Raw genomic sequence first — 14,550 nt, forward strand, 5'->3', positions numbered from 1 at the left:
GAAGGTGAAACGTATAGAAGAGCAAATTCATCAAGCATAAACATAAATTAACTAAAATAAATCGAGGTGTTGTGAGCCCGTCACATGTTTGGGCCCCAATGCAACTGCACCTACTACAGTAATGATAACAATGGCCCTGAGTAGCAGGATATATCCTCCAGTTACATTACGCAAGGTCAGATTTTTAGATTTTTTTTTTAAGGCTCAGGAAAATTAAGTGATTTGCCGTGAAGCAGATGACGTTGAGTAAACGCTGTGGCTTGAAACTTTTTCCCCACTTCCAAAGTCAGCAGCTCGCCATAAGAGAAAATGAGCTCCTATGTTGTGCCCCCCCCCCCCCCCTTTTTGCAGAAAAGGTGCACTTGGCTCCAATGGTAACAAAGAAAATGAGCCCCCATACCTTTTTTTTTTTAACAAAGACATAATTATAATACAGTGAACCCCTTATACCCCTGGACCCCAGTGCCACTGCCCCTGCTTCACTGATGATAGCTACTGCCTTTAGAAGCGGAATGCCTCCTATACCCTTTGCTAAAAACATGAGCTCCCATTTTGCCCCACCCCTGTCACTGTCATCTCTCTGATGCCCAAAGTAAGGTGTCTCCTCTGCTTCAATTTTCTCCATTCCTGGGCCATTACCCAGAGGCCCAAAGCAACACTGCCAGAGCAAGTGGCCACTGGGCCCTAATTGGATAGAATAGTAAACAGAATGGGTTTCAGCTGCCCCCCTAAATCACTGGGACCTGGCGGCACAGCACTGGCCGCACCAGTCATACTTATAGCTCTGTGAAGCAGTCTGGCTGCTCTGACCACTCCACTGGGCCATCCCTCACAGGCTTGAGACACAAAACAGGTTTTCTGCCCCTTTGTGTGAAACAATCAGTGTCATCTCTGCTACCTGAAAGGTAAATGTGTGCAATTGGTTACTCACTAAATCTAAAAAGTCTTTGTGAGTAAATATAGACTTTAACTGGCAGAGCTACTTTGAGCTCTATGGTGGTAAATGTGGATTCTTCTTGAGAGGTAATGAGGCAGTGTTATCACATGAGTTCTACAGTGTGACCTTTTAATGGACAATTATAAAAGTATGCTGAGGTAAAGTCTGATTACATATTACAAATATATATAGATAGATATATAGATATATAGATAGATAGATAGATAGATAGATAGATAGATAGATAGATAGATAGATAGATAGATTGATAGATAGATAATGGCTGACATATTTGCAGTGCTTTCTGTTACCACAACTAGTATTACTTTCTGTGATTGTCTAGTCACACACAGGGACTCTTCTGCAGTGAACACATTAGCCAAATGAGATTTGACAACCTAAAATGGTACATTTCACATCTATTAGTTTAACTTGTGTTTAATTTTCCTTTAACATTATTATTTTATATGTGCTACAAGAAAGTGAAAGAATACAAAATAATTACAGAATATGTTGCTCTTTTTAGCCAGTTCTTTGACCCTGACACCCCACTTATTAACCCTGCCCATGGCTTTTAGAACTGCAGTTCACACACTTTTGTATGCAAATGAAGATAGCCTGTAAGTGTGCCAAATAAACAAATTTGCACTTCCAGGCCATCTCCATTTACAAGTAGCATTTGTACCCCTGGGAATGCAGCCACGGCTCAAGACCGCTGTCTTGGTCCTTTTTGCATATATATGTAGATGTTTCTATGCACTGATCAGTTTATTACACTGCATTGCGGCCAGTTGATTGTATAATTCATAGAATCATGATGGCATAATAGTACAATAGATTTGTTTTTCATAATTAGATACGGATGAATGATATATGACAAGGAGGATATATTCAAGCATACTTGTGAAAAAGGAAACCACTGTATGTGTTAAATATAGAAAGCTTTTATTTCTTGCGAGACTCTATATTGCTTCTGTTTTGGTAAATAATGTTCCTAAATAAGTCCTTTGTGTATCGTTATTTTACTCTGACAGTCATTTGTGGGTGGCTGCTGCGGTCCCTGTTGGCATGCACACAATTTAACCTTCTCAAGAAGAAGTGTAAGTGCCTTACAACTATATGTTCATGGACATTTTGCTCTGAACTTCTTTATTGGGACAGTTATAGGCATGGTTAAAACTTCTTAGAAGTAGTCACAAAAGGAGCCTCTTCTAGCGCAGTGTGAACTGTGGTGCGAGTGTTTTCAAGTATGGGACAAGTAAAGGGGGAGGCCATCAAATAACCCTAATGAAGCATCATTTCCCTTTAACAGACTAACATAACGAAGAGAACTGTACATTTTCTTGCGGTAGCCTTTATTTTACGTTACTAAGATACTTAAATCATTGTGCCAGTGGCCTGTGAATAAACTCTTGAATCAATCACAAAAAGCGGGCACACGAGATGGAGTTCTTTCACTGAAAGGTAAACGTGCATTAAAGTTAAAAACAATGAAAGCCTTCAGAGGTGGCTAGAGTTGGGCAGAGTAGGAATCCCCTCGCAGGACTTTTGTATCTGTCCTACACTGTCTAGTTTCTATTTTTCGAATTTGGCCTCACCTCTGAGTTAAGAACAGTATCTCACACCTACATTAACTTTACACTTGAGTGGCTCTCGAAGCTCTCCGGATCATTGGAATCCCCTTCACATAAAATAGTTTCAAGGAAGTGGGTGTTCGGACTGGCATAATAGTGAATTGTCTCTAGTGTTACAACTGGCCCTTTCCACGAGGCATTTGCTAATATTTCCCAACCTGCTGATTACTGCATAAAGTTGGGTGAATACAGAGACTGATTAAAAGACAGAGAAAATCGAGAAGATGGACTCAGACCCGGTGTGCACTGCCCAATATGAAAATGGGTGCTTGTGTGAATCCATTAACCACCTACTGCACACTAAGTTGTTGTTTCCACCATGAATGAAATGGTTTCTGTTATTTAAGTCTTTCCTTTACCTATACTTTACTGCAGGCTGGTGTGACCTGTTGTTATTTGCCAAATGAGCAAGTATACGTTTGTTTTCCTATATACACTTTGGCAGTCATCTATGGACCTGCCCAAATGGTCCCACAAACAGTTGGAGAGTTTGTGAAGTTCCACACCACTTTCATACAAGGTCAACCTTCAGTGTTGTTTATTTATTTGGTAATGCAGAATCAAATCCAGTTTTTATGAACCACAACTTTACGTTACTACCCTACATTTTACTGTAGCCTGTTCTTCCTTGACTCTGATGTATGCTTCTAAAGTCTTTCTTCTTTGTCTATAGGCCTAGGTTGATTGGTTTGTTTTGAACAACTGCCAAATTCCTATCACAAAGCGGGTATTTAGTTGCATGACACATGAAGAGTTCAGTGACAAAAAGACCACTGGATCAGCCTCATGACATGGGATTTTTTAGGTAGATATGTCAATCTGTAAGTCACGTTTTGCACATCTAGTGTAATAGGAAAAATCGTTACCTTGAGACAGATAAATAACTGGTGGGCCGAAACAATAAAGCCATAGTTGGTGTTGAAGAATGAAAAGAAAAATGAAACTTAGTTTAAAATGTGGATAAGTATGGGGTCTGTATAATTTTGGCTGCAGTGTATATGGGAGGAAAGCTAGAGGAGTGGGGATAATAGGACCCATGTGCCTCGGCAGGCATTCTGTGTGTTCATAAAAACCCACATGGTCTGTCACGTATCTTCATTTCCATGTAATATGCATAGCAGTTACCAACATACATCATTCTCTATAATGGCGGCTTGCACCTAAAAGCTGAACCCTTGAATTGTGTTCAGAGGAAAAACACGATTAAATCAGCACAGAGCAATACTTCAAACAGTAACATCAGTGCTTTGGCAGACTATAACAGGTGTTTCAAAACTTGAAAGAAGACATGAGAATATGGTTAAAAAGTTCACTACCGCATAATTTGTCCTGTCCCCTCCGAGAAAACACATGGTCTACATAGCTTTGATTTGTACTTTAAAGTGATAAAAGGGACTGGTGCTGGGCACAATGGGCTGACTTCAAAGAAAGACACAATAGACATATTGTGCTCTTTAACCTTCTAGTAAATGGTCATAAAATTTGGGCCTCTGTTTCCCATCATAAGTGTTTCGGGATGCCCTCAGCCAGCTGCCCGCAGATCTTTAATGTTCCTGGAATCCATGACCACGAGGGAGTGTTTCCTATATTTATTGTGGGTTTAGGTCAAAGTGTGTGAGTCACTAATACTGGAAGCATTAGGGTAGATTGTATTCTGCTGGCATTTCCATTTTAAGGATCATTTGAGATCCTCAGTGATGCTCACCTGCCTTTGCTATTCCCATCATTACTGTGGAAGGGCTGTTATCCTCTCTTAACAATGCAAGGAGACTTAGGGCCTAATTTAGATTTCCGCAGACGGGTTAGTCCATCACAACTTTGATGGATATCCTGTCCACTGAAATATAAATCCCATGGGGAAAACCGTTGTGACGGAGTAAGCCATCCGCCAAAATTTAAATCAGGCCCTTAGACTTTCTGGTTCTGATCTAGAGGCAGCCTATTTTGAGATGAATTCTTAGATATTACTTGATTTTACAAATCATGACCATGCTGTGAGAAGACATCTCAAGTGAAAACAGGACAAGACATTGAGAAGAGTTTTGGCACACAATGATATCAGGTGAACTTGCAACATGATGCCGCTAGCAGCTGTGTCACACAACACCACCTATGATTGGTGCCCAAGATCTGGCTAGGACAATGGTGTCTGTGAGAGTGGGAATGATAGTTAGAAGGAAGCCATCTAGGTGTTCTGAACAACTTGAAGGACAGACTCAGAATGGAAGTGAATGGTCGTAGTAATGCATTTTTCCATGTACAACAGCTGGAAAGTTTCAGCACGCAAGATAAAATCGCTCAACAATGGCAACGGGGCTGTGAAAAGCAAGTAGTGAGTTCTGTCTTCACAGGATATAGTAGAGTTGTGAATACTTTTGCATATTGAAATGATTTCAGGAAAGCTAGAACTGGACCGATCTTGTTGCCAAGATTACAGGTCAGTATTCTCTCTCTCAATTAGAACAATTTACATTTCAATTTTATTTTATTTATGCTTCACTTTCAGTCAACACCCTTAAAATAATAATTATAACAGCAAACAAGTGAATAACAAATAATAATTCGCAAAAAACATTAACGTAGCAATTTATAAATGAGTGGAAGCTTGACGTAGATGTTTCAAAGACACAAAGTCAAAGCGAGAGGAGAGGTGGAGAGGAGGTGGAAGAATATGCCAGAGTTCACTCATTGATAGACTTAGGCCAGTAAAGAAACAGGAAAGAGCTAAAAGAGGTAGATGGGATTGACTGAGATGAAATAAAGCAGTTTAATAAAAGAGATGAGTGCGAAGATGGGGCAAACAAAGGAACAGAAAGTGTAAATACTTAAATATTACACAACAGGGAAACGTAAATGATATGGAACCGGTAACGAGGGCAGATAAGCTGAGCATGGGGGAAATAAGAGATGTGCACGAAGAACAAAAAAGGTGCAACAGCTGAGTGATGAATAGACTGAAAAGGCAAGTCACAGCGAGAGTAGATGGGGAGGGTAGGTATGGAGCGGATACCCGAGGGTTAAAAGAACAATGCTAAAGAAGTAAAAAAACAGAAAGGAATTTGAGTTATTGAAAGGTGGAGCAAGTCAACCATTATCTGAGACTACATCAGAGAGACTTGCTGATCATGGAGCCTGAGAAGAGTGTTAAACAGAGGCAGAGGTCAGAATGATGTGGGTGTCACCTGCAAGAGTTCAAAGTGAAAAAAAGAAGAAAAACTGAAAGGCGGCTTCTGATAGCGTGTTGTGGATGAAAGAGTGTCTTTCAAAGTTACCTAAATGAGAGGAGATTGCATAGGAGCAACTCGCTCTTTGGTACGATTTACTGAGTTTTATTGTGGGTGCTGCAGAGCCTGCATCTGAATACGAGGCCTGGGACAAAAAAAGCTCAGGCCTTATATTGCTGGAAACCATGAAAATGGCTGAGCGGGCAGGTGAATCAGTCCAAAGATGTGGCTGCCAATGCCTGATATTGAACGTACTTTGGGGATTATCTCAAAGCAATACCCGAAAAAGAAAAAATCTCATTATGCAGAAATCAGAGGATTTCTGGTTAGTGGTAAACTCTATATAAAGCCCTGAGCCTATGAATTTTGAAGGTTTAATCATGCCAACAGTCCCTTCTAAACAGGCAAATGCTGTTGGGCCGTAGGAAAGCTTCCCACATCTTTCAGGTTTCTTTTCTGAAACTGTTTTAGATCGAGCACACAATATCTTTGGGCTGTTGTAATCTATCTGTGGTCCTTTACCCATGCCCACCCATCGCTATCACTCGTTCATGGGCTTGCCTTTCAGAAATCCTTTGTTATCTTTGATAAATGCTTTACGTTGCCCCTCCTTAGGGTCGATTTGTTACCGGCTTGACCATCGACCCTGTTACATGGATAATTACACGTTTGCCGACACATTTGACTGCGAGCAAACTTCTTTTTCCTTTTGTGTCTCTCCTTCGCACTCGTGGCAGCCGTGGTGCTTTGAATCGGCTTTCTTATGTCAACTGCTTTACTTTTTGTTTTCAATTTATGTGGCAAGAAAAGCCCAGTTAGGAATTTACAACGCTAATAACTTTAACTCGGACAAACGCAAGACACATTGCTTTGCAAATGCTTGTTTTCTTCTCGAATCCAGACTACATGCTATACACAGCTTCCCTTCTTCTTACAGTCCGGTGCTTTTCAGCCTTTGATGTCCCTTGAATGGCCATTTCCTGACCTTCCCATCAGACGCTGCCATTGGGGCAGAGTGCTGGACTGTGTAACTGCAGAGTGACAACCTAGCCAATGTGTGACAGTGCGTAACACACAAATAATGGCCGCCTGGCAGAATGTGTTATGGGGTCCCTGAGTCCCAATATCTCACAGATATCCATTGGCCTTAGGTGGAATGGGGGCCTCGTGAAGGGTTCCCCTGCACCAACGGGACTGCAGGGGCCTGTATTATGCCCCTGTTGTAACTCAGAACAGAGTCTGAGGAGACAGGAACCGTCTTCATCCCGGTGTCAAGAATGGGAACCTGCTCGTTTGTCTTGTAACCAATAACCTGGCCACGAGTTTCAGTGGTGACCACACCTTCCAGTGGAGTGGGACTGTCTCTTAAATATCGGGCAACATTGTCTGCTCTCACAAGATGTTCCTATCAATAGTGCAACTGCAGTAGGGTGTTGCTTATTTTTGAGTAAATGCTGTGTGTAAAGCCGAGTATTCGTTTTCAGTATTGAGTGTAAGATTGCAGATCCTGTGCACTTGTGAACTCGGCGCCTCCTCCTGGCTGACTTGCCTTTCCAGTCACAGCTGCAGCTATTTAATCCAGTATTTCCTGTGATCTGCTCCGTTCAGCAGCTGCCTTCTTTCCTTGTTGTTGTTTCGCTGCTTGGGTTCTCAGAAAAACAATATCTCCAAAAGGGAGTGTGCACCAGAACAGGTCATTTTCATACTATGTTTGCACTTGAGGCGACCAGTCAGCTTGAATGAATAATAGCCGTGGTAGAGGTTGACTCGCGGAATCGCCAGGGTTGATGGGCGCGGGTGGGCATCCCCGCTGAAGGGTGCATGCTGTCCTGCCAGCTGTTTGCTCAAGAAGGGGCTGCGATAGGGACGCCCGTCTGCCTGCGTGTGGCCAGCTGGGCTCTGCCCGAATACCGCATGTGAATGCTATGTTCTGTCCATGCCACTGATACAATCTGTGTTTTTTCTTTCCGTTCCTAGAAAGTTCTCATGGATTCCCATCCTGCCCCTGGAAGGAGTCCGGGCTAATCCGTGATATCGTGCACAACGAAGGGACCCCTCAACGCACCCATGTTCGACACTGACTCTAGAGGTACAGCTCCCATTTTTACCACATGTGTTACATGTATGAGGTGGCAGATCATTCACATGCGAAGTGAATTGTGAGCGCTAAAACTGCATTTGCAATACATAAAAGTAAGGCTTAGAAATATTGCTTTGCACTTGGAAGAGTGCACCTCTGGTGCCACCTGAGTATCTCCTCACTCGCGCCCCTTGCTTGTGCCTCATTCTGCCCCACTATTGGTGTAACCGGCTGCCTCCTTGCTCACGTGCCCCCCAGCCCCAGCCCCTGCACCGCCTTAACCCAAACTGCTCCAACATCCTCGCATCCTGTGCCTTCCTGCCACTGCCTTGGTACCTCCTGTGCTGCCACCTTCGTTGCCCATGTGGTGCACAAGATTAATGAGCAGGTTTGAGAGTGCGGGTGGGAGCACCCCTCAATACTGCCTCATTCATGCCCCTCTGACCTGACTCGGGGTGCACCCACCTACGTCCTTCCGCAGCAGAGTGTTTTTGCTTGTTAAAGGGCAGAAGCTATAGACATTCTTGGAAGGTAAGAGAAGGATGGAGACAACACTGGGGGGATTCCGTCCAGCCCACACCTGTCTCTAGAAGTGCTGCACTCAGGACCACTTGCGCTCCCCAACCACCCACCTCCCAAATAATGGAACGTTTGAATTGTTCCTCTTTGCATGTGTATTCTGCCTTTCCCTTCTCCTTGCCAGATTTTGCCCACCAATATGAGCTGTTTCAGACCCACCACCATTAGGATGCTTTAAATGGGCCAGCTTTTTGTTGCCCATCTTTAAGTCATCCTCGTGGTGATATTGTCGTTTCACAACACAAAAAGCCAAACTTATTGGAATTCTCAAGTCATATCACGTTCACATTAGTTGAGCATTGTTATCCCAATTTAATTTATATACTCTTACGCCCTGGATCCTTTCCCTTCTCAGTTTGTGATTATCACTCCTATCTAGTGGCCGGATGGCAGGACCACAAACTTCTACAGCTGCTTAATACAACGTTTTTGCATGCAGTAATTCTTGACATATACAGCATCTTGGTCCTTGCTCTGCATGTCTGTCAGGCAGTTCCGAAGACTCGTACCGATGGTATCACACAGAGTACTGGTGTGGTTTGCGAAACTATTTACCAGATCTGAGATGCAGAGGTTCTAACCAGACAACGGTACGATGTGCATGGCTTGAACTTAGACCATGGCAGCTAAAGCTACCTGATCTGAAGAAAGATGATGATGGAAGGAATAACAGCAACAGCAAACACCTCACCAAGGTAAACAAAAATCCCTGGGCCTAGCCCCACTAGGAATTAGCTGCCCCCATAGAGAATCAGACTCCAGACCACACCTATGGATGAAAAAAGACTAATTGAGGGCACACCCGTCGCACTGTATAATGTATGTTTGTGTACTGGTTATTTGCACTAAAATCTCTGCATTAAACCATAGAAGCAGTTTCTGGTGTCGTTGCTTATTGACACAGATTCTCTCAAGTTCATTATGGAAGAGAGTGAAGGACGTTTTTTCCCTTTCACAGTATTGTATTAATCACAATTAACCCTTCATATAAGTCTTTTCGGTTAAGACAAAGTAAATACACATAATGTGTAAACTATCATAGTCTCTCAAGTGGTAATTTTTTTTGCAATAGCCTCGAAACAGAAATGACAGTAGGTGGGAGGAATATGTCCCCTGCATGGTGTACAGCCTTGTCCCCTATCCTGAATGCCCAACTGGCGGGTTTCTGGTGTCCTGTTTTAGGGATTTTTGGCCCCTACTTCATGGTAATCTAACATTTGTGCGAAGGCTTAAGCCCATTCCTTGACAGGAATAAGGTCCTCGACTTTCATGGGTGCACCAATTGCACTCTCCTTTCCAATTGTGGATTTCTGTCCCTGTCATGAGGTAGCAATTAGAGCAGTGCTGGCAGCATTATGTGTTTTTGTTAATCAGTAGTCATAACCAGGCTGTTTTTTTACTTGTGTCAATGAAGGGAGAGCCTACTGGCTGTAAAAGTCTACTGCAACAGGCAAACCCGAATTCTAGCGCCAACATTCCAGTGCATTATGCTTGTGTGTATCAATAGGGTCTGTGCAACACATACATGGGAGGCGTGAGTGGACCAGAGAGAAGGAGGCTTGCGGGCCTCATTTTAGAAGCTCCAAGCCTGTTTGTGTGAACAAGATGGAGGTGAGTTTATTTTTCCAGATAGTGGAGGTGTATTGCTGATATTCCTGAGTCTAGAGCGAGGAGACCCAGAAACTGAAGTGGGAGAAGTGGAGGCAGTTTTGATTCAATTAGGTACTTTTGGTGCAGGGGGTGCTGATTAGTCTTCCCGAGTAGTGCCGTTTGTCCTTGAGAGTGTGAAAGGTCCTTTCGCTGGAACCAGCCTCGTCCTGACCACTGTACGTGTGGCTGTGTTGATAGCCGGTTGTAGAAAGCTCACACCTCTTTGTGCCTCTGTTTTGAGTGTGAGCGCTGACGTGAACCTGGAGACAGCCCTGCCGTGAGGAGCATCACTCTACAGGAAAACTGAGTCTAGACTTTAGCCTGAGAATAACATAAGAAATAAGAATATGCCCAAAACGGTTTAGAAAGTGCAAACAGAGAATAGATATCCCCAGTTTGTTGTACTTGTATTAAAGTGGGAGTTGTTGTCCCACTTGTTGTTTCAGTTGCAGTTTCTATCTGACCACGGTGGGGGTGCTCCACAGAGTACCCAGATGGCTGCTTTTCAACCAGGATTGGTATCTGCCCAGCACCTAGTATCCCAGAGGTGAAGGGATTACTCCTGGAGTCTGATCTGAAGGAGCAGCAGTCTCCATGTCGTTACGCACCTGCAATTACTCTTCCCAGAAGATGGAGTGAGCCAAACCAGGAGGAAGAGTAGTTGCTTACCTCTGTGGACAAAGAGTAGCTGATCCCTAAACTGAGGTTCCATCCACTATATGCTCCCTAAAGATCAACCAGTGTGCTCCTGGATCGAGGCCTGGCACTCCCACTGAAGTGAAAGATCCACAGCACTTCACTGAAGGGTATTCCTCCAGCTGGTGCTGTCAAAACCTGCTTTCTGACAGTCTGTGGCACTTGCTTGAAATGCACCTGAACAGACTGTTGCTTTGTCCGTGGTACTTGCCTGAACGGACTCTGAAGTGTGCAGCCCGAGGTACGTGTCCAGAGTTTGCCCATGTGGACTGTGCAGCTAAAACCGTCTGTTACTGAGCCTGTGGCACTTGCCCAAGGTGTGGTCGAAGAGACTTTGAAGCACTTACTCTGCAGTGCTTGCCCGAAGTGTGCCTGAGTAGAGAACTTCATCTCGGCCCTGAATGCTGCTGCCCGCGGCGATGACCCAGAGTGTGCTCGATTGGACCATGACGACTTCGCAGAATCTGTAAAGCACTACAGCTGCCGACAGTCGGCATCAAGAACGAAATCAGACCGAATCGCCGCTCGACCCCATGCCCTGCTAGCTGAGCTACAGACTCGCCATCCGTACCCAAGTGCTTGAAAGAGGGTGAAAGAAGACAGCCTGCGACTCTGTCTGTGACCGCCTCCTGACTCCACCGTATAAGCCCCCCTCCCCCTGATCCCCTCATCTGCTTCTGGGATGGAAACGGGCGCCTGGACCAGCATAGATCTGGCTAATGTGTCTTCCCCGAACAGAGGGAGGGCACACACTGAATGCTGAAGCCTGCTGCAAGGCCTCACGTTGGTGAAACAAAAAAGGCCTTAGAGACCGAGTGCACAACTGTCCCTTGGGAGCACTGAACCTGTATCTGTGACCTGCACCAGAAGCCCCATTCTGTAGTGCTAGGGTGGAAGGTGAGCATTGCGGTTACCCTTGCCTTAGGAAGAGTGACACTGTGCCAGCGAATTAGAGTAACTGTATATTGTAATCTGTAGAATTGCACTTTAAGTGTGTTAAAGTATTTTCTTTTTATTAAAGACAAGCACTGGGATGGGCAGTCAGTTGATACAGTTAGGTGTTTTTTTAGTGTAGAGCGTGTTGTACCCTCACACAAACCCTCCATAAGAAGCCTGCTACTGGTAGCCATCTCTACCTCTGAGAGTCAACTGTTGAAGGAGTTGTACTTGGCCCTGGATGCATAGCCATAGTAGTGCGGACCCAGGGACATGCAATACCAATGGCCCCATCCCCACAAATGGGGCCAAGTAGCTTCTGCTTGCCCTATCCCCCCTTCCCCGAATGGGTTCTGACAAAAATACTACAACAATTCTAATTTTTAAATATTTTCCATGTATTTATATTGACAGCACAAATCTGACTTTTCATGTCTTTGGTCGGTCTTGCTCTGATTCGCCAGCAGCTGTACTCATGCTTTTTACTCAGTTCTTATAGGCGACGTTGGTCTCTCAGTCCCACTCCTGGGCTGTGTGCATTTAAAGATCTCACTGTTTTGTTTACAACTGTCCTGATAGTGATGAGATAGTATTGAATGGTGACAACAGACATTTGCCGTTGTCAAACCATTGCTAATCTCTAACATCAATTTCTAAATTGTAGGCGTTTATAATTTTTTAAAGTTTAATGTCTGTCTTGTGGTACTTGCACATTTGTGATTCTTTATTTGCTATAAACAAAGAGATATAATTTGTACCACACGATGGTTTGTACATCTGCCCCTTATTTTTTCAGCATTTGCACCCACTTTACTACCACTTACACTGGAAAAATGTATGTTCCCCTGCAATATATAGCACTTACTGCACAACGTAATCTGGGCCTCAGTATATTTGGATCATAAAAGAGGGTCATCAGAGTAAATGAGAGAATAGTTTAGCGTTACTCAATGAAGGTGGCATGGTTATAATGTTGAAGTTCTTTATATTTGGGCTAGGTGACATAAAGAAATGATGTGAACACACCACACCTGTTACCTGAAGTAGTAGTTAATGTGAGAGTAGTCAATAAGCCACTTGCACATATGGGTCTTTTCAATATATACGCCTCATGGTTGGCTGCCTATGGCGTCCATGCTTTTGGGCACCATCAGCTTGTATTTTTGGAGTGTTTTGCAGAAGGAATGGAGTGTCACAAACCAAAAAGTGTCCCACAAACTAAACCTACCCTAGTTTGCTAGAATAGATTGAGACAGCCCTGACTGAGCATGGAGGGATTACGTCACACTTGGCTGCAGCAACACTTCTCACTCCTCCTCTGTATTGACTTGTCATTGAACATTTCTCATTTTTAAGACTTGGCTTTATAGATTTCACTTAATGTTTCTTAGCAAGTCAGCTCCTGAACATTCCCACTTGTAAAAGGCTAGAAAACCCCTGGAGACTGCCCCTGCATATACCAGAGTGCTTGAATGGCCTCCCCTTCTTTCATGGAACAGGCAGACCTAGGAACTTACTGGTGAATTGTCTTTGCCTTAAGAGACTTTCCTTTCATCACTTCCCATCACCCTCCATGCCACAGGCTATTTCCAGTGTTCCATTCACTTTCAGCTTTAGGGTATCTCTAGCTCAGTGAGTTGTTTTCTCTGCAGATGTTATATTCAGATGTTTTGTGTCAGCACTGAAAAACAAAACAGAACCCTAAAGCTCCAATAAGATAAAAGGCTACTCCTGGGGAGGCTGTTCCCACTCCATAAAGCAGAACCTACTACTTTTCAAGTAAAGCGAGCATCTCCAATAAAGGACCGGACTGCATAGTCTATGGCACAGCAAATGTGGAATGTCATCTCACACTTAGAAAACTAACACCGACCTTCACAATAAAAATTGTCTTTTGTTATCCCTGCCCCCCAGCCTTTCATCCAGTCCAGAACAAGTAGTGGTGAGTAAGTCCCTAATGAGCAGCTGTATAAGTCTCCTTTCCCACTCTCAGAAAGCATGCTTCAACAGCTTAGTAAAATAACTAAAAATAAAAAATAATTGAGCCATCACAAAAAATAGAAATTCCACTGAACTTCCCCAGGTATAGTGAGCCATCTTCCAGAGCTCTGCTCACGGCATCACAGATGACATCATAAATTACATCATCATTCACATCACTGATGGCATCACATATGGCATTACCATTGACATTTTTAGTGGTGTCCCTGACAGAACACACAACTGGACTTTTTCTCCCTGGCTTTGCGCATTTGAAGGAGTGACAGGAAGTAATCAATCTAAAATCCTGCAGGAGAGAGTAGAGGCCTTCCTCACCAAGGATGGGATTTAGAATCGCAACAGACTCCAACCATTGCAAGTGCCGCATCTCCTCCGCCACCTCACATTTTCCCTTAAATCACACAGGAAATAGAAGAAAAAGCTCTCCCTTATTAAGTTGGAATCTTGGGCAAAACCTAATGGAGGACAAATAAAGCGGGAGAAATAACTACCAAGTCTTAAATGGAACCCTCATGAATTCATTAAAGATGCTAAATAAAGAAACTTCATGTGCTGTCATTGATAGCTATGAAATGACTTTGGGCTACAGAAAACCTGATGTCTTTAAAATATTCCTCAGGATAAATAGAATCAACCAGTGGTAGTAAAATATGGTGGAGAGTGAAATGAGATCCTGCAGTGTCAGCTCTGGAGCTAGTATTAGGACAAATGAGGGAAAGGACTCAAAAGCACCCTAAACTTGGAAACTCTATGAATTAGATGTTGTGACTTGCAGTGATCTGTTGCATCAAGGATTTGCGCTTAACACAGAAA

The 14,550-nt window shown here is 43.6% G+C and overlaps 1 protein-coding gene across 3 annotated transcripts in view; it reads left to right on the forward strand.

Moving 5' to 3' along the window:
* TIAM2 (TIAM Rac1 associated GEF 2) overlaps positions 1–14,550 on the forward strand; it is a 315,407-nt gene that overhangs the window by 22,367 nt on the left and 278,490 nt on the right. For all 3 annotated transcript variants that reach the window (XM_069234637.1, XM_069234638.1, XM_069234639.1), the window contains exon 2: positions 7,773–7,884. The gene's annotated coding sequence lies outside the window, so the exon portion shown is untranslated. The remainder of the gene's footprint in view (positions 1–7,772; positions 7,885–14,550) is intronic.

This window comes from Pleurodeles waltl, chromosome 5 (assembly GCF_031143425.1).
Source record: "Pleurodeles waltl isolate 20211129_DDA chromosome 5, aPleWal1.hap1.20221129, whole genome shotgun sequence".
NCBI classification, from domain to species: domain Eukaryota; kingdom Metazoa; phylum Chordata; class Amphibia; order Caudata; family Salamandridae; genus Pleurodeles; species Pleurodeles waltl.